We start from the raw sequence: 24,411 nt of genomic DNA, 5'->3' as shown, positions 1-24,411 counted from the left end.
TAAAAATATCAAAAACATGAATCATACCTCATATAAAACTTAATGATGTTTTGAACTTTCAACTTCCAAAACTCATGCCGAACCACATCAAATCCACTCGGAATGACCTCAAATTTTGCACACAAGTTCCAAATGATATAATGAACATATTCCAACTTATAGAATAATAATACGAACCCGATAACATTGAAGTCAACTCCCGGTAAAACTTATGAACGTTCCAAACTTTCAAATTGTGAACTTTTGCCAATTATGACCAAAACCATCTAGAAGCCTCCAAATGAAAATCCGGGCATACGCCCAAGTCCAAAATCACCATACGGACCTAATGGAGCCATCAAAACTCCAATCTGGCATCAAATATACAAAAGTCAAACTTGGTCAATTCTTCCAACTTAAAGCTTCTTATTTAAGAATCATTGTTCCAAATCAATTCCGAACAACTCAAAGACCAAAACCGACCATACATGCAAGTCATAATACACCATATGAATCTACTCATGACCTCAAAACACCGAACTGAATAAAATGCTCAAAATGACCGATTAGGTTACTACACTACCACTACAAAGATCGGGAACATCCAAGGGTTGGCTAGGTATTATCGCCATTTTTTGGAGGGGTTTTCATCCATCATAGTCCCATTGACTAAATTGACTCAGAAGGGTGCTCCCTTCAAGTGGTCTAACAAGTGTAAGGAGAGCTTTCAGAAGCTCAAGATAGCTTTGACTACAACCTAAGTGTTGGTTTTGCCATCGGAATCGGGATCATATATAGTTTATTGCGATGCTAACGGGTTGGTATGGGATGTGTGTTGATGTAGGACAATAGGGTGATTGTCTACACGTCGCGATAGTTGAAGCCCCATGAGAAGAACTATCCGGTCCACGATTCGGAGTTGGCAATTATTGTGCACGCACTCAAGATTTTGAGGCATTATCTTTATGGGTGTCTGGTGAGGTGTATATGGACCATTGGAGTCTCAATAATCTGTTTAAATAGAAAGATTTGAATTCAAGGCAGTGGAGATGGCTGAAGCAGTTGAAGGATTATGATATCATCATTTTTTATCATTCGGGGAAGGCCAACATGGTTGCAGACGCCTTGAGCAGAAAGTCAGAGAGCATGGGGGTTTAGCATTTGTTTCTGCTGGGGAGGGACTTTTGGATATGGATGTTCAGGCTTTGTCCAATAGATTCGTGAGGTTGGATATATCGGAGCCTAGCAGGGTCCTTGTTTGTGTTGTATCTCGATCATCCTTGTTTGAGCGCATTTAGGCACGTCATGGGGTATTGAGGCTTAGGGTCAGATATGTGTTCCTAATGTGGATGGATTTTGAGAGTTGATTCTTGAGGAGGCTCATGGTTCGCGGTATTCTATTCACCCAGGTACTACAAAGATGTATCGTGATTTGAAACAACATTATTGGTGAAGAAGGATGAAGAAGAACATTGTTGAGCATGTTGCGTGGTGTTTGATTTGTTAGCAAGTTAAGTACGAGTATCAGAGACTGGGTGGGTTGCTTTAGAAGATTAATATACCGAAGTGGAAGTGTAAGCATATTACTATGGACTTCGTTGTGGGTTTGCAACAGACTTTGAGGAAGTTTTATGCTATTTGGCTCATTGTAGATTGGTTGACCAAATCGGCGAATTTTATTCCGATCATGGCTTCCTACACATCAGAGAGATTGGCATAGATCTATATTCGAGAGATTGTTCTCTTGCATAGCGTACCTATTTCTATCATCTCAAATCACGGTACTCAATTTACTTTGCATTTCAGGTGGGATGTTCAGCATGAGTTGGGCACATAGGTTGAGTTGAGCACTGCTTTCTATCATCAAACAGACGGACATTCCGAGCAGACTATTCAAATTTTGGAGGATATGTTGAGAGCATATGTCATAGATTTCGGAGGCTAGTGGGGTCAATTTCTACCATTAGCGGAGTTTGCATATGTAACAACTACCAATCTAGTATCGAGATGGTTCCGTACGAGGCTTTATATAGGAGGCGATGTCGTTCTCTGTTGGTTGGTTTGATCTTGGGGAGGTTGGTTCGAGATGCTTTGGAGAAAGTGAAGTTGATGTAGGAGAGGCTTCTTACCGCATAGTCCAGGAAAAAATTTATAATGATAGGAAGGCTCGTGATGTAGCATTCATGGTGGGTGAGAAGGTTCTACTCAGAGTTTTGCCTATGAAAGGTGTGATGAGGTTGGGAAGAAAGGCAATTTGGGTCCTCAGTTTATTGGTCCATTTGAGGTCTTGGAGAGAGTTGGCGAGGTGGCTTACATGCTTGCATTGCCACCCAGCTTGTCGGGGATTTATCCGGTGTTCCATGTTTCCATGCTTCAGATGTACTATGAGGATCCATCTCCTATATTGGATTTCAGCTCGGTGCAGTTCTACAGTTATTTGACTTTTGATGAGCAGCCGATGGCCATTTTGGATAGGCAAGTTTTGAAGCTGAGATAAAAAGATATGGCATCGATGAAGGTTACGTGGAGGGGTCAACCGGCTAAGGAGGCGACTTGGGAGACCGAGCATGATACGCAGAGCATATATCCTCACCTTTTTGGCATTTTAGGTATGACTCTAAACTCCTTCAAGGACGAACATTTGTTTAAGAGAGGGAGAACATAATGACCTGGCTGTGTATTTTAGCCTCGTTCCTTTATTTAATGCTTCCCATATGTATTTATTGTTATGTAACTTGCGGTGATGGTTAGGATTGGTTTCGGGAAGGTTTTGGAGTGAATTGAGACACTTGGTCTCATTTTGGAAGCTTAGGTTGTAAGGGTTGACCATGGTTTGACTTTTGTGTAAACGACCTCGAATTCATGTTTTGATGGTTCCAATGGTTTTTATGGTAATTTTTGACTTATGCGTATATCTGGATTTGGATTTGGAGGTTCCTAGGTTGATTAACCTCTAAATGTCAAAAGTTGGCAATTTGAAGGTTTAGAAATTTTATAAGTTTGACCGGTGGTTGACTTTGATGTTATCGGATTTGGATTTTGGTGAAGGTGGAACAGGTTCGTTTTGTCATTTGAAACTTGTATGCAAATATTGGGTTCATTCCGGATTGGTTAGGCTTGAATCAGATGCTTGGTTTGAGGTTTGAAGTTCATGAACTAAAAAGAGAAATCTGGATCAATGATTCGTGATTTTAGTGTTAATTTTAGTGTTTTGATCCTTTGGATAGATTTGGGGGAAGGTATTAAGACTTTTTGGTGTCGTTGGATAGGGTCTGGGGGGGGAGGGGGGAAGGTGTGTTTTCGGGTGGTTTCGGATCTTGTTCATAAGTTTTGGATATCAGATTTTTGCTGGTGTCTGGTGTTCTTCGCACTCGCAGGGGTGCATCTCATTCGCGATGAAGGAATTTGGAGTTGGGAGTTCTTGATCTTCGTGTGTGGAGAGGGCTAGCCACGTTCGTGAAGAGGGAAGCTGAGTTAGGCAGCAGACCTTCGCGTTCGTGATTGGGTTGACCATGTTCGTAAAAATGAGGGAATATTGGCCTTCGCATTCGCGAAACCTTGTTGTGTTCGCAAAGAAAGATTTATGTGGAGAAGGCAGTTTGTGCTTCGCGAAAGCGAGGCTTGGGATGCGTTCGCGAAGGGTACCACTGGACAGAAGTGTAAGTGATGTTATTTCTAGACTTTCACTCATTATTTCATATTTTGAACCCTAGACTTGGAGAGGGGCGATGTTTGAAGGGGATTTTCACACAAGGCAAGAGGCTAATTAATTTCCACTCTATTTTGATATTATATCTTGTTTCTCCATGAATTTTTACACATAGATTATGTGATTTGGAAGAGAAATTTGGGAGTTTTGGCTATGGATTTGGGAAGTGAAAATTGGAGATTTGGGGACCGATTTAAGGTCAGATTTCAATAGAACTTGTATATTTGAACTCGTATTGAAATGACTAATCGGGATTTTTGAACTTTTCGGATTTTGGGATACGGGTCCGGGTTGATTTTTTGGTTGACATTGCATATTTGTATAAAGATCGAAACTTTATTGTTTGAGTTTGTTTCCTATGGCCTTATTTAATGTTATTGAGTTGTTTTTAGCTAGAATTGAACTATTTGGAGGTAGATCCGCACGGGAAGGTATTTTTAGAGTATTGATTTGGCTTTCTTCAGTTAAATATATTGCATAGCCTTGGTTTGAGGTACTAGTTTCTTGAATTATTGATAATGGCTACGTGCCAAGGATGACGCACATGCATGGGAAGAGTGTGTGTACGTGCACCAGGGTTTTATCTATGCTTGGGGTAGTGCTTAGGCTAATTTATGCCATAAATTTAATGCTAAGCTTTTTACTACCATGCTTTTTATGTTTGTACCCCTTGTGAGCTACTTGAGTCATGTTAAAGATTATATGTAGGTTAATCTCAAGTCAAAGCGTGATATTTGCTACTTGTGTGACATATTCGCCTCATTTGAGCCATGGTAGTATAACTCGCACATGCATGCACCTTAGCATGTCACTTTTATCAGTCAATGAGCATATGATTTGATATTCATTATTCGTATACATATATTCTTATATATGCTTTTTGTGAAATATAGACTGGTTGGTAGCACGTGTGTGGTCCATACGGGTTTGAGCTATGATAAGCACGTGAGTGGTCCGTGCGGTTTGTTATGTATGACACGTGTGTTGTCCGTGAAATGTGTGTATAAGTATACATCCCCTTAAGGTCACCCTCTCATATTTCTCTCTTGATGGTGTACACGCGGTATGAGAAAAACTGATCAGTTTTGGGGTTTTTGCATATTCTCTCTATTTACCTTCGGTGTATACATGTTTTATCGTATATATTCTCTATATGTCACCTTTTTGGAATGTATACATGCCTCTCTACGCATATATTCATTATATGCTATTTAACTGGTAGGTGAAGGAACGGTACATATCTTCTCTATATTTTAACCTGTGCATATTGATTTGATCCTTAATGCATACTTTCTATATATGCTGAGTTTTTAATGGATATAGGACTTGGTACAACTTTACTACGTGTACCGATTGGTTATATCTGTGTTTTACGCTTAGTTTGATAACATTGCTATGTACTTGTACAATTTATGAATTGAGCAGGTTGTTAATGAGTATCATTGGTAGTTCTTGCCACTATTACCTCGCCGAAGTTAGTTATGATACTTGCTAAGTACATGGGGTTGGTTGTACTCATACTACACTCAGCACTTAATTGTGTAGATCCAGTTATTGGACCCAACTAAGAGCTATTCTGGTTGTTGTTCGAGGTAGAGCTGTACCCTAACCGCAGTCCTTGACGTCTCTTTCCATTTCAGTTATTGTTGTTATTATACATATAGTATCTCCATTTCATTTTTCAAACTTGTATTTCTATTGTAGAGCTCATGACTTTGTATTACCAGTTTTGGGGGATGTTATGTATTGATGCAGTTTTTTATGACATTTGACTTTAGACTTGTACTATTTCTGTAAAGTTTGTTATCTTGTTCCACTTTTGTTATGCTTGACTTGCCTAGAAAGTGAATTAGGCACCATCACGACCAAATGATGATTTTTGGGTTGTGACAACTTTAAAGTCAGTTTTATGGGTAAATCAGTAGCATGTTCTGAAAATATCCATCAAATTAAACACATTATATTTCTTAAATAAAAAATATAGCAATCTGCTAGCCCCATTGTATTTGTCTTTTTGAGGTGTTGAGATGGTCTCCCCATCACCAAAGTCCAAAGGATGCGATGCTAGTGGTGGAAAAAGAAGTAAAGATGAGGGGTAAAATGGGTTGCGTAATGAGGTGGCATGCCATATGGTATTTACCTCACCAAGATGTCAGTGCCACATAGGAATGGGTATTCACTTTGGACAGCTCTAACGGAAGAGAAGTATATTTGAGCTATTTGTATAACGTTAAGGGTATTTTTATAGCGATAGTATAACGGAGGGTAACTTGATCTTTTTCTTATAGTAGAGAGGAAAATACGACCCTTTTCCTTTTTGAATACCTTATTAATGAACTTCTCCTCCCCTATGGAGTAGTTTTATTTTAGAGATTTAATTTTTAGATGATATGTTGATTATTGACTAAGTTATTATTACTTTATTTGGATGCTATGAATTAGTCAATTCGTTTAACTGAAATTTGAGGAATTAATCATCTTTATTTTCATTCGGAAGAAGAGCTGCTTGATGAATTAGTTTTGTATTATTTATTGGGGTTCTATCTTTAATTTCCTTTAAGTAACCAAAAGAGACTTTGGAATTGAAGATCCATGTTTCTCTGTGAAATTATTCGCAAGGGGTTTTTCTCTATGAAGAATTTTTGACGTCTTCTAAGAACGCACTCACCATTTTGCTTATCATCTTATCTAGTAGGACAAGTTTCGTTCAAAAGAAGAGTCTTGCCTAACTTAGATAGTTGATACAAATATTGAATTCGAAAAAAGCAAATATACTATAGAAGTGAATGTCGAATGAAAGGTTAATTTCAATACAGTCGATGATCGCATATTTGTCAAATACAATTCTCCTTCGCTTTCTCTCATTGATATATTTCAACTCTTTTAAGTTCTCTATTTCTGTGTTTTTAGTTTTAATATTAATTGTTCACACACTCATGGTTTTGAACCACTCACAAATGAAGAGTTTATTTACCCGAATAGTGCTCAATAAAAATTACCTGAACGTTATTTAAATAAAACCCTATGAAGATGATATCTTCTATACTATTTTTGACTAGTTATTTTAATTTTTATACATTAGTTTTGCGCTCATCAAATTTTAGCATCATTGCTGGATATTGGCGATCATTAGAATTCAAAATAATTTTTGGTACTAATTTAGAATTTAGCTTTTATTTTTTTATTAGTTAAATTATCTTAAAGATTTCTTTTGTAGTACCTAACAAGTACTAGGGAGAACGATTTGAAGAAAATATTCTTGATATTAAGGTCTAAGTGCTGTAAAGATGGAACACAACCAGCCTAGGAAAATATTTACAGTGTTAGCAATTGAATGTTATCAAAAGTTTGCTATTTATTTTAAAAGTAGTGGAAATCATCAATTGTTTGATTGTTAAGCAGGTAACCATTCCTCCTGCGGTTCATCTTTTGAAAACTCATATTCTGTTTCTAGTCTTTATATGTATGAGATTTTATATGGGCACAATCTTAACTCTAGATGGAAAGGATACCCTTATTATGACTAGAATGAAAGTGAAGTGAGACAACCACCTCAAGTGGAGAAGGGTAGTTTAGAAGACCATATGTATAAATTTATGGAAGTTGCTGAAGAGAGATTTATACGGAATAATTCATCCATTAAGAATCTGACAATGCAAGCGAGTCAATTAGTACATATAATGTTAAAAAACTCGTTGCATTTTTAGGATGAATATATGAAGGAGATACCTTGTGAGAATGAGTCTACCCAAGAGGATGAACATTTACAGAGAGAACTTCCCACTCAGAAAGAGGAGTCTGATTCAATTGAGATGATTGAAGATAAGGCTTTGGTTAACTGAAGCAATAGAAGAAAAATTCAGACCCCCTCCGTCCTTCCACACGTGCAATCTTTATTAGAAGAGAAATAATTCGTCCTGGACATATAGCAAGAATATTCCCATAAAACTTTTTCTTTGATTTCTTATTCTAACCCTGACCGTCTGAATTTTATTCTTGGAAATTTGCAGGAAGATGCATGGATTGATCATGTGAAAGAATGCAGAAACAAGTTGAGGACCTTCCTGCATAAACAACGCTCAAAATGAGACCAAGAAAGAATAAAAATAACGGTCTTAGATGTATCCTCAGAAAAAGTTGGCCTAATGAGCTCCATATAGAATTTCAAGAAGAGAAGATGAGGAATGAATTCTGAATTGGGAGTTAGATTTTGTTTTTAGGCAAAAGAGGTCACTAAGACGCTTTACTAGTGACTAATATATAAAAAGTTCAACCAAATAAGTCTTACAATGTGTAACTAAATAGGAAATTCACAACATAAAACTAACGTCAACATGTCCTAAATTGACTCTAAATGACTAACAAAAATCCTATAAGTAGCAAAGGTCTTCAAATTAATTGTATCAAATGTAAAAAAGTCACCGCAACAACGTCCAAATGTCGTGGTGTGATGCCACATCAGAACACCTACAAAGCTCTTACCAGGTGCTACCAAATGAACTACTAGTCAATACAACTAAGGACCAAACAATGTGATTCTTGCCGAAGATCAACTCGAAGCTCATTACATGCTAATCCTCAACCAAAGTGTGCGGAAAAGTAAGGCCTCCATGCTGCATAAACATGAGACAATGTGAACCCAAAACTCCTATCAAATCCCTTCCAATAGAATGAACACTACCAAACAATGTTGATACCACCAATTGGAAAGAATTTAATAGAAGGCCAATGTAGAACAAGAGTAATCCCCCATATGAATTTCAAAGAATCAAATCTTTAAAGACAACATGATTTTGGTCCATAAGATTGTTGGGATTTTAAGCTTGTGTAGCTTAAAGAGGGTGAATGAGAAATGGAGGGAAAATGAAATATTTGAGTTTCCCTTGGGAAAGGGACATTGTCCCATATCGGAGGAAGAAAAGGCTTTTGATGGGTATATATATAATTGCTCTTCTTCTAGCTCTTAAAGAGTTAAGAAAAAGGCAAGCCTCGCGCCGTTGTCGTCGTCGCTCGATCGGCTCGGCTTCGGCTATGGCTACAGCTACGGATTTAGTCAAAGATCAATTGATTGATTAATCTTTTTGGACAAAATACAAACCTTTTCAGAAACATTGCCAGCAACTCTATAAATAGAGTTTGAATCCTAGAATCTTTCCTTACGAAATTTTCTGAGCTTCTTTTTTACGACCATTGAGTGGTTCGCAGTTCATCAGAGTTTTTGGTACCAATATACTGGTGAGTTAAATCGTTCTATCCTGGGAGGATATATTCCAGCACCTCGGGTACTTTAGGAAAATAATTTCCTTAAGGACACACTGTGTATTCAGTGGGCTCGATTTATTCCTATAGTGGGTTTTTGTTTTGCATAATCTATTTCGTTAAACAAGTATTACTAACTTTCTGTTTTATTTTTTTCAGAAAGTTTAATTGTTTATTACAGCAATACAGAATTTATAACATTCTTAAGGAAATTAAGTTTTTTTTATATTCTGTATTTTATTTGTGGAGATTAAAACCTGTGTGATTTTCTACTCCTTCTGAATTTTACTATTCTGATTTGAAGATATAAAAAACTTCATCAGAATATTAAAATTCGTAAAACGATTTGAAGAACATAAACACTTCATCGTTTTTCTGTGAAACAGTATATAAAAACTTCGGTTTTATTTATTATACATACTGTTTTTGTTAATAACAGTATTGTTTACTGTTCTGATTTTGCCATTAATTGAACTCTTCTGTTGTTTACAGTGAGAAATGACAATTGATAATGGAAATTCTTCTGCGACTATTGCGGCAACAATGATAGCCTCGTCAAGACGGACTGCTATTCCACCGACAGAGAAATCGGGGAAATTTTCCGGAGCCAACTTCAAAGGATGGCAGCAAAGGGTGTTCTTCTGGCTTACCACACTTGGTATGCAGAAATTCACTAGTGAAGAACCTCCAGTGCCTGCTGCGGACATGCCAGACAACGAGAAATTCATGATTGTTGAGGCGTGGAAGCACGCAGATTTTCTTTGTAAAGGTTATATCTTAAGCGCTTTAGAGGATGACTTGTATAATGTGTATAGTGCGATGAATACTTCGAAAGAATTATGGGACGCACTTGAGAAGAAGTACAAGACTGAAGATGCATGCTTGAAGAAGTTCGTGGTTGCCAAGTTTCTAGACTATAAAATGATAGACAGTAAAACTGTTGAAACCCAAGTTCAGGAGTTTCAACTTTTTTTTTATGACCTTATTGCTGAAAGTATGGTCGTGAATGAAGCATTTCAAGTGGCTGCAATGATTGAAAAATTGCCTCCTTCATGGAGAGATTTCAAGAACTATCTTAAGCACAAGCGCAAAGAAATGAAGTTGGAAGATCTTGTGATTCGTCTCAAGATTGAGAAAGACAACAAAACAGCCGAGAAGAAGTCTCGTGGAAATTCAACGATCATGGGAGCTAATATCGTTGAGGAGACTGCTCCAAAAAGTAAGAAGAGAAAGAGGTCTTCTGGACAGACTAAGGAGCAGAACAAAAAGAAATTCAAGGGCAGCTGCTACAATTGTGGAAAAATCGGTCACAAAGTCCCTGATTGTCGTCTCCCGAAAAAGTATAAGAAGAAGGGACATGCCAACATAGTGGAGAAGAATTATGACATTGATGATCTGTGTGCAATGCTTTCGGAATGCAACCTAGTTGGAAATCCGAAGGAGTGGTGGATTGACTCTGGAGCCACTCGACATGTTTGTGTTGTCAAGGAAGCATTTGCGACTTACTCTACTACTGGTCCCGAAGAAGAGCTTTCCATAAGAAATACTGCAACAACCAAGATTGAAGGTTATGGGAAGATATTCCTGAAAATAACTTCCGGCAAGGTGTTAATGCTCAACAACTTCCTACTATTAGGAAGAATTTAGTTTCTACTTCTTTGCTTGTTAAGAACGGATTCAAATGTCTATTTGTTTCTGATAAAGTTGTTGTAAGCAAGAATGAAATGTATATTGGAAAGGGCTACCTCACAGAGGGCCTCTTCAAACTAAATGTAATGGTTGTTGACAGTATGAATAAAATTGCAGCTTCTTCTTATTTATTGGAGTCAAATGATTTATGGCATATTCGTTTAGGACATGTCAATTACAAAACCTTGCGAAAGTTAATTAATTTAGAAGTGTTACCTAAATTCGAGTGTAATAAATCAAAATGTCAAATATGTGTTGAGTCTAAGTTTGTAAAACATCCTTATAAGTCTATTGAAAGGAATTCAAATCCTTTAGACTTAATTCATACTGACATTTGTGATATGAAGTCGACACTATCTCGAGGTGGGAAAAAGTATTTTATTACTTTTATTGACGACTGTACTCGATATTGTTATATTTATTTGTTTAATAGTAAGGATGAAGCAATTGAAGTATTTAAGCAATACAAGAATAAAGTGGAGAATCAATTGAATAAAAAGATCAAAATGATTAGAAGTGATAGGGGTGGAGAATATGAATTTCCATTTGCAGAAATATGTTCGGAATATGGAATTATCCATCAAACTACTGCACCTTACACACCTCAATCCAATGGAATTGGGGAAAGGAAAAATCGGACATTAAAGGAAATGATGAATTCTTTATTAATAAGTTCCGGATTACCGCAGAGTTTGTGGGGCGAAGCTATCCTTACAGCTAACCGAATACTCAACAGAGTACCCCACAGCAAAACGCAATCTATTCCATATAAAAAATAGAAAGGAAGAAAATCCAACTTGAAATATTTCAAAGTGTGGGGGTGTCTAGCAAAGGTACAAGTTCCTTTACCTAAAAGGGTTAAAATCGGACAAAATATTATTGATTGCGTTTTCATAGGATATGCTACAAACAGTAAAGCATGTCGGTTATTGGTTCATAAATCCGATAATCCCGAAATTCACGTTAATACGGTAATAGAATCAGATAATGCTGAATTCTTTGAAAGCATCTATCCGTATAAAACTGAATGTGAGTCATTAAGTGAAAGACCTAAACGACCTCGGGAAGAACCAAAGGAAAATACTCCAAGTATAGAAGATCCAAGGTGTAGCAAACGTCAAAGAACATCTACTTCCTTTGGACCAGATTTTGTGACATTCTTGCTTGAAAATGAGCCTCAAACTTTTAAAGCAGCTATATGATCTGTCAGTGCAGGAATCAATCGCATCACTAATTCATTCAGATTCCCTGTCGGTGTTGATTGAGCATTTGGAGGTGTTGCTGACGATGTAGCATCAGATCCAAAAGAGTCATGAAGATTTGGCCCGTAATAGCATTTTGCTTGAGATCCAAGACCATATACTCTTCTTTTCTTTTCTCCTACCGCGGCTTGAGTCTCTGTTTGTTATTGTAATATCTCGTGTTATTTTTCCTGTAGAAGAGTTAATAATTAGTGAAATAGATAGACTAAAGAATATTGAGCATTCAATTTACAAAATGAAAAAATATATGAAAGTAAAACCAATAAAATTATTTAAAAAGTTATCTTACATGTACGATTCGGGATTTCTCAGCAACAAAAGATTTTTTATCATTACCATTTGTATGGACGTGCAAATGCAACTCACTTGGTGTTGGATTTTGACCCTTTTTAACAGCCTATACAAAAGTTATTCAATTAAGAAGATTGGCAACGAACACAGAGGCAGAAGCACTAGCATTACTGGAGGCATTACGTTATTGTTCTCAACTTAGTTTTAATAGACTTTGGATAGAAACTGACTCATTGTTGCTAAAAACATAACTGATGGAACATGGAATCCACCTTGGATGGTTGCTGAGCAAGTGGAGGAAATCAAGAAGATGATGGAATCAACTACTGCTATAATAACACACATCTTTGGGGAAGGGAATAGGTTGGCAGATCATTTGGCCAATTGTGCTCTAGCTTATGGTCCAATAGAGTGTGATAGCTTTGACCAATTAGATGTGCAAGGAAAGAGGATAGTGAATGATGACAAGAGCCAATGTCCATATTTGAGAATAACGGTAAAGAGGAACTAGATAGACAGAAAATTACAAGGCTGAAGGGCATGGACAAGGAACATGACAACTCTATTAGACATCATGTTCAAATCCTTGTGAAGGAGAACATGATATCTGTTACGTGGCGCCTTTCTGAAGTTCCTTGGAAGGGCGACATAAGGCTAAGCAACCGATGTCACTGCGGTTGCTATGCGCCAACTGAGGCCCTCGCCGTACGCTAGACTAGATTGTCAGTGCCGTACGGGAAAACCAATGTCGTGAGCAATTGAGCAGCGGAAAATGAGCAATTGATGATGAAAGCTGATGATTGTATTGATGATGATGAAAGCTATTACAAGATGAAATGCGGTGTCGGGGGGGAGAGACACCAGTACAGAGAATTGTTTGAATGCTTGAATGTTTGAATGCTTTGGTCCCCCTTAATAATGCTTAAAAAAAATAAACCAAAGTTACATGAGTTGACCTAAGAAAGCTGTAGAAGCACACTGAAAATGAATGAAGTAAAACTACTCTATAATTACAATGAAAAGGACTTAGTCTTCTATGGAAGCAAGTCCGATGGCAGCAACTTTGTCTGGAGCAGCAGGGTCTGCGCGCGCATTGCTGTGGGCGCGCGCGGCACTATTTGGATCTGCCAGCGGCGGGGCGCTGGTGCTTGGCATTGGGTCTGCGCGCAGGGCACAGTCTGGGTGTGCGGCGCTGATGGCAACATGATGATTGGGGCGCGCGGCATTGTCGGTGCGCGCGGCACTGATGGCATTGGCCAGCCGCTGGGCGCTGGCATTGATTATCGGTGGGGCGACAGAGGCGCATGCTCGCTTGTCACTTGGCGCTGCCGAGACCACGGGGCCGACCGTGGCGCTAGGCGTTGGGAGGCTTGCCGGGACGCCACGGGGCGCGTCCAAGGGGTCATGGGTCGATGATGGAAAGCAGCCCATGACATTCTCCCCCACCTGAGTTGGCGACGTCCTCGGAGCCTTACCTGCAGGATGATGATGATTGGTCAGGCTCTTGATGGCTGGGAGGTCTGTTCCCCTCGGTGCTGTGAGATGTCTTTCTGAATGATCTTCCATGCATTTCTGAAATGGCCTGAGGCGGCTGACATGGAAGACTGGATGGATTTTCCACCAGGCTGGTGTGTTCAGCTGGTATGTGGATTTCCCGATGCGCCTTTCAATCGAAAAAGGCCCGATGTAGCTTGGCAATAGGCGAGGATCTTGGGTCCTCTTTGCAAAGAAGTTCCGCCTCGGGGTTCTTACCATCACTTTGTCCCCTGCTTGATGTTGGGCAAAGCGACGGTTTTGTTCGGCATGCCTCGTTGCCCTGTCTTGGGCATTGACAAGATAGCTCCACTCTATCTTCAAAGTTTGTTCCCATTCTGCAGAGAAACTGGCAGCTCGATGAGATGATGGTATGTTTGGTGCATTCACATTATGTGGGAGTAGCGGTTGCTGTCCGGTAACAATTTCAAAAACGCTTTTGTTTGTATGGGCGCACTTTTGTGAATTGAAACACAACTGAGCAGCATCCAGAAGCTTCACCCAATGTGTTTGTGACCCGGTTGCAAATTGGCAGAGATATTCCTCCAGCATGTCATTGAACCGGTCTGTTTGATCATGTGTTTACTGATGATGGTGGCTTGAGTTGTAACTCAATTTGGATCCGAGGCAACTGAAGAGTTGGGTCCAAAACTTGCTAGTGAAGCGTGGGTCGCAGTCACTGATGATGTTGTTGGGCATACCCTAATATTTGACAACATGGGAGAAGAAGAGTCGAGATGTTTCTTCTGCCGACATGTTTTGTGGGGCTGCGATGAAGGTAGCATACTTGGAAAACTGGTCTACTACCACCATGATGGTTGCATGATTTCCGACCTTGGGTAATCCTGTGATGAAATTCAGGGAAATGCTTTCCCAAGGTCTCTGTGGGACAGGTAGCAGCTCCAAGAGTCCCGCTTGTGCTGGGTGATCCGACTTGTCCTTTGGGAATGCTTGACAAGTCTTCACACAATGAGGGGCGCCATGAGCTGTTGGACCCCGATGATGTGATGCCTGTTTGATGATGTTGAGGGCAGCCGGAACTGTGGGTTCAGGTCTGTTGGTTCCCTTCTTAAACTGCATGGCTGTAATGTTTCCAGCAGCCATCTTCTTGGATATGCACGGTATGGTGTGGGGTTTGGCCCCGTTGTCTCCCATCATTAGGAGCATGTTGGCATATGGTACCGAGATGGTGTTGGTCTGCCTGAGGAATTCCAATCCCACTATCAGTTCGAAATCATCGATGATAGCTATGTGTAGGTCGAATATTACCTTGTATGGGCCAAGCTGGATTGGCGCTTCTTTGGCTATTCCACTCACTTGCTGAGATGGAGAATTGATAGCCTTGACACGACCCTTGCATTTTTGCACTGCTAGACCGAGGCGTTGCACCTGAGTTGAGGCCAGGTAGTTGTGGCTAGCACCCGTGTCTATCAATGCCCGAATAGGTCTGCCGTTTACTTTCATGTCAACGAACATTAAGGTCCTCTTTTGTGATGTGGGAGGCCTCTCGTCCGCCTTTCCTTTCCCTTTCTTGTCGATTGGGAATGCCTTCTTCTTGGGGTTGCCAGTACTGGTTACCGCCAAGGTATCATGAATGGAGCCGACAAATGCGTTGAAGGCACCTACTGGATCGGTGTCGTCTGGGTCGTCGGTGTCTGACTCGTCATCGTCAACAGTTTGTTGAGCATTGACTTGTGTATTGGGGCATTGATTGTTCCAATGTTCCCCGCCGCAATGACGGCATTCTGATGGGGGCTTTCTCCCCTGATGGTTGTTGACTGATGCAGTAGTGTTACTGCTTGAGGAAGGAGTCTTGGATTTTGATGTACCTCGATCTCCTCCGTTCTTGTTGGGGCTTGCTAGGTTTGCTCCCGTTGTATCCCCCTCGGACAGGCGGCTGGGGCCTATCCTTCTGAGTTTCCAACTGGTAATCCCCAAGGCACTCAGCAGCTTGAATGGCCTTGGGCAGGGTATCTACCCGTTGTCTTTGCAGCTCCATACGAGCATGAGGTTTCAAACCTTCTATGAATGCGAACAGTTTGTCTTTGTCCCCCATATCCCGTATGTTTAGCATGAGTGCGGAGAATTCACGCACGTAGTCCCGCACCGACCTGGTGTGGCGGAGTTCACGCAATTTCTCCGTGCATTGTATTCCACGTTTTCGGGGAAGAACTGCAGGCGTATGGCGGCCTTCAGTTCTGCCCATGTCTGGAGAGTATCTTCACCAGCCCTGATGGCTTCGTATTTGACTCGCCACTAGAGTTTTGCATCGCCTTGAAGATACATGGCAGCAGTTGCTACCTTTTTGGATTCTTCCAAAAGTCCAACGGCATCGAAGTATTGTTCGATGTCGAAGATAAATTTTTCCACTTCTTTAACATCCCGGGCTCCGTTGTATGGCTTGGGCTCCGGAATTTTCAGCTTTTGTGGCATGGGGGCAATGTTCATGGCACCCCTGATGTGGTTTTCGCCTCCTTTGAGCAGGCTTTGAAGGGCAGCATTGACAACATTGAGCTGGCCTGTCAAGTTGTCTATGGTTTGCTGCATGACTGTCAGTCTGTCTGCCTCTAGTTCCCGATGGGCTAAATCCTCGGCACGCTCCTGTTGGAGGTCCTCGAATTGGCCATGAATTTTGGTTGCCTCGACGGCAGCCGTTTGCCGGTCTTCCTCAGAGTCTTGACTGATGTTTGCTATGTCATTTTCGGCCTGCCGCATTCTGTGGTCCAGGTCGTCCAACCTTTGCACTAGGCTGGTTTTTAGATCAGGCAACGTATGCACGATGGGCCGTAATGCGTCAACCGTCTCTTCTAGGGTCGTGATGTGATCCCCGTGATTCACCATGGTCAGAAATGGTGATGATGATGGCAATGAGTTCCCTCGTCCAATGTCGAGCCTAGGCTCTGATACGTGTTACGCGGCGCCTTCCTGAAGTTCCTTGGAAGGGCGACGTAAGGCTAAGCAACCGATGTCAGTGCGGTTGCTATGCGCCAACTGAGGCCCTCGCCGTACGCTAGACTAGATTGTCAGTGCCGTACGGGAAAACCAACGTCGTGAGCAATTGAGCAGCGGAAAATGAGCAATTGATGATGAAAGCTGATGATTGTATTGATGATGATGAAAGCTATTACAAGATGAAATGCGGTGTCGGGGGGGGGAGACGGAGAGAAACACTAGTACAAAGAATTTTTGAATGCTTGAATGTTTGAATACTTTGGTCCCCCTTAATAATGCTTAAAAAAAATAAACCAAAGTTACATGAGTTGACCTAAGAAAGCTGTAGAAGCACACTGAAAATGAATGAAGTAAAACTACTCTATAATTACAATGAAAAGGACTTAGTCTTCTATGGAAGCAAGTCCGATGGCAGCAACTTTGTCTTGAGCAGCAGGGTCTGCGCGCGCATTGTTGTGGGTGCGCGCGGCACTATTTGGATCTGCCAGCGGTTGGGCGCTGGCGCTTGGCATTGGGTCTGCGCGTGGGGCACTGTCTGGGTGTGCGGCGCTGATGGCAACATGATGATTTGGGCGCGCGGCATTGTCGGTGCGCGCGGCACTGATGGCATTGGCCAGCCGCTGGGCGCTGGCATTGATTATCGGTGGGGCGACAGAGGCGCATACTCGCTTGTCACTTGGCGCTGCCGAGACCACGGGGCCGACCGTGGCGCTAGGCGTTGGGAGGCTTGCCGGGACGCCACGGGGCGCGTCCAAGGGGTCATGGGTCGATGATGGAAAGCAGCCCATGACATATCTACTGTTACTACTAACGATGCTATCTTTCTTGCAGGAGGCACTACTGTTGCATCGACTTATCAGTCAGTAATGGTAAGCACAAAGGAGGAACAAAGGACATATGGGAAGACAAATCAAAGACCCAGTATTAGATGGCTAATCAACTTCTACGGCCATACCATTGGTATCTCAGCAGAGAGGATCACAATCACTGGAAGTCATGGAAAGTATCTTATAGTTTGGGATATTGTGATAGTGTGCCGCAAACTATCAATGTACATCAGCAAGACTGCACACCAGCACAGGCATCAGTATAAATGGATAGTAGAACACAGGGAGAGGACACGCGACAACTGCTGGGATATGCTGGTCCAACAAAGGACAGTCACTATATCTGGGAATGCTCTAAAATGGAAAAAGGTCTGGGCAAACTATCCTGGAACATCGAACATTAGAGGTCCTAAGATACGAGGTGCAGTTGCAGCTACACGCGAAGAATGGGTAGTGCATAGAAATTTTATCATGGAACTTCAGAGAACTTTACAACAACACAAGCTGGATGCCATGCCATGGTATTACTGGATAGTTGATGGAACGATAGGGTATGTGCACAAATGCTGGACAGTGCAAACACTGAGCGATAACTTTGGCATGGACATGGTATATGACAATGCAGCTACTGAATTGGAATGTGATCAGCATAAGAAAGTATCTCCTACATATGTCAAATGCAACGATTCAAAAGAAAAGGAGTTGAAACACCACAGATATATATGCTGGGAAGATGCAGACAGTGATTGGAAAAGAAGATTAATGGACTCAATGTGGAAATCACTAAGTTGAGATTCAGATTCGAATGAGATTGCCAAAAAAAAAGCTTCGATTTTTAGATTCAAAGGAAATTCAGATTCAGATTCGAATTAGAGCAAACTTAAATGAGATTTTCAGATATTTTATATACACTTACAAGTCTCTTGCGATGCTCCCCAACACTGATAGAGCCACCTGTGTGAGTCCCAGTGGCAACTCCGCTCCCAGCACAACGATATTTTGCATTTATTTCTGACTTTTCAACACACTTAGGATCTTTCCAAAGTCTCATCCAACTTTTCCACGCATTATTTGGAATAGACTCCGGTTGCACCCCAATTGATTTTAGTTTGCTAACAAAATCACTGTATCTTTTTGCTGCCCTACGCTCCCATTGGTTCCGCTCAACACTATCAATTGAAGAATCCCAGTAGAATGCCTTCTGAAATAATTTTATAAAGTAATAACATTAATAAGTTACATATAAAAGTTAATATACTTTCTAAATCCAATTGTGATTAATTATACCTTGAATTCTTCAAATAATTTTTTTTTATCTCATCTGAGACGCTTTTCCAGTTGACTCAATTAGGATCAAGTTCATGCTTGAAAGACTTAGTTATACACTCAGAGCATTCATATGAAGGCTCTAACCTGAACAAATTAGAAGACATTATTTAAAGGCATACCATATATCAATAAAAATATACCAAAAGTAATAGTACAAGTATGGACTAACCCTGTAGGAGAAATAGTAAGAAGCGCCCGCGGCCCGCGAGTACTGCCACTCAGTTTCGCCTATTCTGTTACTTTGAGAAGATGTACCCTCGCCTATTGTGTTGCTTTGATTAGGGGTATTTGGAGATGGTTCCAAATTAATAGTTGGGGTACTATCATGGCCTGATGTTTGAATAGGTGGCGTACTACTAGGACCTCATATTTGAACTTGATTGATGTGATCTGGTCCATCCGAGGAACTCGTACCACCTTGTTAAGGACTAATTATGGGAATGAGAACAATAGGCATATTTTCACGAGTAGCCAAATTACCCCTAACTGAAGATTTACCTACACGGCCTACGCTACCTCGACCTCTACCTCGAGGCATATCTACAAAATAAATAAATAAATAAATAAAAGAAGGATATGAAACAATGCATATGTAAATAACATATGGCTTATGAAGCTTCAAAATAAAATGTTCTGCTAAAGACAATATCAGAAAGACACTATTAAATTGATACAAAGAGACATAACACAATAAAAAAAATATCTACACTATCCAATGCTTGAACTAGTCACTGAATTATTGAATTTGATAACTTCTTCAGACCAAAATACAACGACCTTAGCTCCAATTAATTCTTAATTTAGACAGATTAATCAAGTAACACTATTAAGTTGATAATAAATATTATTCTACTGCTACAAAAACAAGAGTCAGACTAATGTAAAAAGAGGCATAATACAACGTAAGCTAGAAGAGTATTATACCATTTAGATTACTACAAACGTGATATTCAATTTAATTCTCTATATATTATACTACAAAATAGATGCATGACTTATAACATACCACATAGATTACTAGAAAAATAAAATTCAATAAAAATATAATAGTGCATTTTTTTCAACACACTAGTCATCATCTATTTCTTCTTCAAACTCTTCCTCATCATCCTCCTCATTATCATCCTCAGTTTCATACTCGTCTTCTGAAGATTCTTCTTCGAATTCTTGATGCTCTATCAATAATTCATCATCAATGGGTTCAACCATTTCAATTACATCCCCATTTGGATCATGTAAGATTATATTCTCATCAGTGGTAAAATTCATATCTATCAAATGGACTTCAACTTCTTCAACTTGGAATGGAAGATTCGGTTCTGGAGTTGATGTTATTGCCCTCATCAGGAAGTTCAATAACATCCCGAGGTTTAACTTTCAAAATAACTACCCAATCATCATTGTCCTTTTTCGTGCTAGGATAAGGCACATAACCTCGGTAGTATGAGTACACCACAATGGTACCCAGTAAGTATCAAACCTAACCTTAGTGAGAACTGACGAGGCCAGGTCAAGACACCTACTAGGATAAGAAATCCTAACAGAATATAGCATAGTCTAATAATAGAAAGCGTGGAAGTAAATGATAGATAAGCAGTTAAATAATATAAGCTAACAACGAAAATTTAAGCGGTAAAGGCAACAAGTAGTGAACACATGATGAAACAACACGTAGTCAAACATGGACTAATACCAATGAGATAATGAAGATAACAACAAGAAATGTTCAACCAACAAGCCTCCTTTAGCATGGAATGTACAACAAGAATCACAGCTGAGGTACCGCCTCATATTCACATTTCACAATATTCAATCACAATTTATCCTTATATCACCGCGTGAGTCTTATATTTAGTTTTGAAAATCATTTTTCCCGAAATAGCTACTCGCATTTTAGCACCCTTATCTCCCCGTGTGGCTTCATGTAATTTTCTTACTAGAAACACACTATAAATTCCCACCTTATCTCACCGCATGCGTATCAACCCCTATCCTTATATCACCGCATGAGTATCAATATCACAACACAATATTCAACTCGCACCACATGTGTCCATATGCCACAACACTTGCAAAAATCAACATTACCGATGTCATCACAACCTATAGCCCATGGTTCAATTATAATATGCATAAGAATCTCAATAACAACAAAATGAATGAGGAATGCTCAACAATTAACAACTTCAAGCTCAATGTTATAATGGCTTCCACAACTCCAAAATAAATATCTCAACAAGAAGATATTCCACGAAATAACAACTTCAAGTAAGAGTAATTTAACAAATAAGGATTAACAAGACAATAAGAGATGTAGTAACTTCAACTAAAGCATATAAGAGAAATTACAACAATAAAGGGTATAAGAAATGCTAACAACATCAATTAGAACATGTAAGAGTAAATTTAACAACAAGAGTTGTAACATGTTATAACAATTTCAAGAAAAGGCATGGAAGAAATCTAAAAGTATAAACCGGTCCAAATACCACGAATAGAACGTGTACTCACTCGTCACCTTGTGTACATGTCTTCCACATAGTACAATTAATACAAATAACCCAAATCCTAAGGGGTAGTTCCCCATACAAAGTTAGGCAGGATACTTAACTCAACTAGGCCAAAGCAACCCTCAAATATAGATTTTCCCCTAAAATTCGCCTCCACACGGCTCAAATCTAACAAAAAATAACTTAATATCATCAAACGATGCAAGGGAAACGAATTACAATAGATAAAGCTTTAATCTTTACACAATTCCTAAAAAGTCAACAAAAGTTAACCCCCGGCCAGCCCGGTCAAAACCCGGGTCCAAGGGTAGATTCCGACTACCCATAACCCCATGAGGCCACATATGTGTTTTATTTTCAAATCCTAGTCCAAATCGACTCTTAAAACTCACTTCTTCATTTTTCAAAAACATGACAAAAATCCCCAATTTCCCTCTTTGATTCTCATGAATTGGATGTTAAATCTAAAATATAATAATAAAATATAGTTGGAAATTGATTAAAATCACTAACCCAATGTTTGTAGATGAAAATCCCCTCTCTAAATCGCCTCCTACCGAGTCTAGGGTTCTAAGATATGAAAAATTAGACCTAAATCCCGACTTTTCTAACTTTTGTTCAGTTGCAGATGTCGCAATAGCGACACAGGATTCGAAATTGCGAACCCTCGAAATTGCAAAGATTTCCTCGCAAAAGTGGCTACTAACAGCCTATGGTATAAGTCGTAAATCCGACAATGGGTTCGCAAATGCGAACCCTGTTCCCATCATAAATGCGACACTGTTATCGCAAATGCGATCCTACCTTGCCCAGGTACTACTTCACAATTAGAAAAAAAGTATCGCAACTACGATACTTGAGCCTCGCTTTCCATGCTCGAAATTACGAGGCTGGTGCTTGCAATTGCGACATCATAGCACCAACACACCAGAAAATCCTATTTCAGTCCAAACCATGCCGAAACGCGTAAGAAACTCATCCGAGCCCCCGGGCTCCAAACGAAACATCCACAAGAGTCCAAAAATATCATATGAACTTGCTTACGCGATCAAAACACAAAAATAACATCTAGAACTACGAATCGGACATCAAAACGCATGAATTTCAAAGAAAAGTTTAAGAATCTCTAAAATTGCAACCAAGCGTCATAATCCCATCAAATCAACTCCAAATGACACGAAATTTTGCAAACAAGTCCTAAATAGCGTAACAGACCTTTTTCAAGTCCCAAAACCAAATTCCGAACCCAATAGCCAAAAGTCAACCTAGAGTCAAACTTAGAAAATCTTCTAAACCTCAAATTACAAACTTTCGGCAAAATAACACATATCAACCTAAGGACCTCCGAATTCGATTCTGGGTATATGCCCAAGTAAAATATCACGATACGAACCTATCAGAGCCATCAAAATACCATTCCATGGTCGTTTGCATAAAAGTCAAACTTTTGTTAATATTTCTAACTTAGGCTTCTAAGCCAAGAACCAAAGAGTCCAAATCAACACAAAACCTTTCTGGAACGAAACTAACCAACCCCACAAGTCATAAAGTCAAAATTACACATGTGTGAAGTATCAAAAGAGAAAATGGGGTGCAAATACACAAAATGATCGGTCAGGTCGTTACATTCTCCCCCTGTTAAAATAAAGGTTTGTCCTCGAACGTGCATAGAGATGTACCTGAAGTGATGAAAATATGAGAATAATGACTCCACATGTCGTGCTCGGTCTCCCAGGTCACCTCCTCAACCGAATGACCCCTACATTGGACCTTCACTGAAACAATACTCTTTGACCTCAACTTTCGGACTTGTCTATCCAATAGAGCCACCGGCTCTTCAATATAAGTCAAATCCTTATCCAATTAGACTGAGCTAAAATCTACAACATGGGACAGATCACCATAATAGTTTCGGAGCATAAAAACATGGAACACCAGGTGAACTACTAATAGGTTGGGTGGCAATGCAAGCTTATAGGCCACCTCACCAACCCTCTCAAGGATCTCAAAACAACCGATATACCTAGGATCAACTTGCTCTTCTTCCCGAACCTTATCACACCTTTCAGGGGTGAAACCCACAGCACAACCCTCTCTCCCACCATAAATGCTACATCACGAGCCTTTTGATCGGCATAACTCTTCTGCCTAAACTGAACCGTACGAAGTCGATCCTGAATTAACTTGACTTTCTCTAAGGCATCTTGAACTAAATCGGTGCCCAACAACCTAGCCTCCCTTGGCTCAAATCAACCAACTGGAGAACGACATCGCCTCCCATATAGGGCTTCATAAGGAGCCTTCTGAATACTTGATTGGTAGTTGTTGTTGTGGGCAAACTTAGCAAGCGAGAATTGTGCATATAACTTCTTCTCCCTTAAGGTCAGGAGCACGATTCTCAAATGCTGGTCATGATCGTCCCGGCTACGAGAATATACCAAGATGTCATCAATAAAAATAATGACGAATGAGTCAAGATATGGCTAGAATACACTATTCATCAGGTGCATGAATGATGGTGGAGCGTTGGTCAACCCAATTGACATCACAAGGAACTCGAAGTGACCATAACGAGTCCTAAAAGCAATCTTTGAGAGGTTCGAATCTCGAATCTTCAGCTGGATGATACCTCGACCCAAGTCAATCTTTGAGAACACTCTGGCACACTGAAGCTGGTCCAATAAGTCATCAATGCGCTGTAATGGGTAATCGTTCTTTACTATTACTTTGTTTAGCCGCCTATAATCAATGCACATCTGCATAGATCCATCTTTCTTCTTCACAAACAAATCGGAGCACCCTAAGGTGAAATACTAGGCCGGACGAAACCCTTATCAAGCAACTCTTGAAGATGCTCTTTCAACTCTTTCAACTCCATAGGTGCCATACGATATGGTGGAATAGAAATGGGGTGAGTACTTGGAAACAAGTCAATACCAAAATCGATATCTCTATCGGGCGGCATGCCGGGAAGTTCATCTGAAAATACATCTGGTAAATCTATCACTACCGAAACTAACTCATTTGTAGGAGTACTGGCACTAATATCTCTCACAAATGCTAAGTATGCA

The 24,411-nt window shown here is 40.1% G+C and overlaps 1 pseudogene; it reads right to left on the bottom strand.

Moving 5' to 3' along the window:
* Window positions 1-11,813: 11,813 nt before the first annotated feature.
* On the bottom strand, window positions 11,814-20,174 carry LOC107781449 (uncharacterized; annotated as a pseudogene).
* Window positions 20,175-24,411: the final 4,237 nt, after the last annotated feature.

The sequence above is a fragment of the Nicotiana tabacum genome, chromosome 2 (assembly GCF_000715075.1).
Source record: "Nicotiana tabacum cultivar K326 chromosome 2, ASM71507v2, whole genome shotgun sequence".
In the NCBI taxonomy this organism is placed as follows: Eukaryota; Viridiplantae; Streptophyta; class Magnoliopsida; order Solanales; family Solanaceae; genus Nicotiana; species Nicotiana tabacum.
Note: the sequence above shows the minus strand (reverse complement) of the source record. Positions and strands in the feature narration are given on the sequence as shown.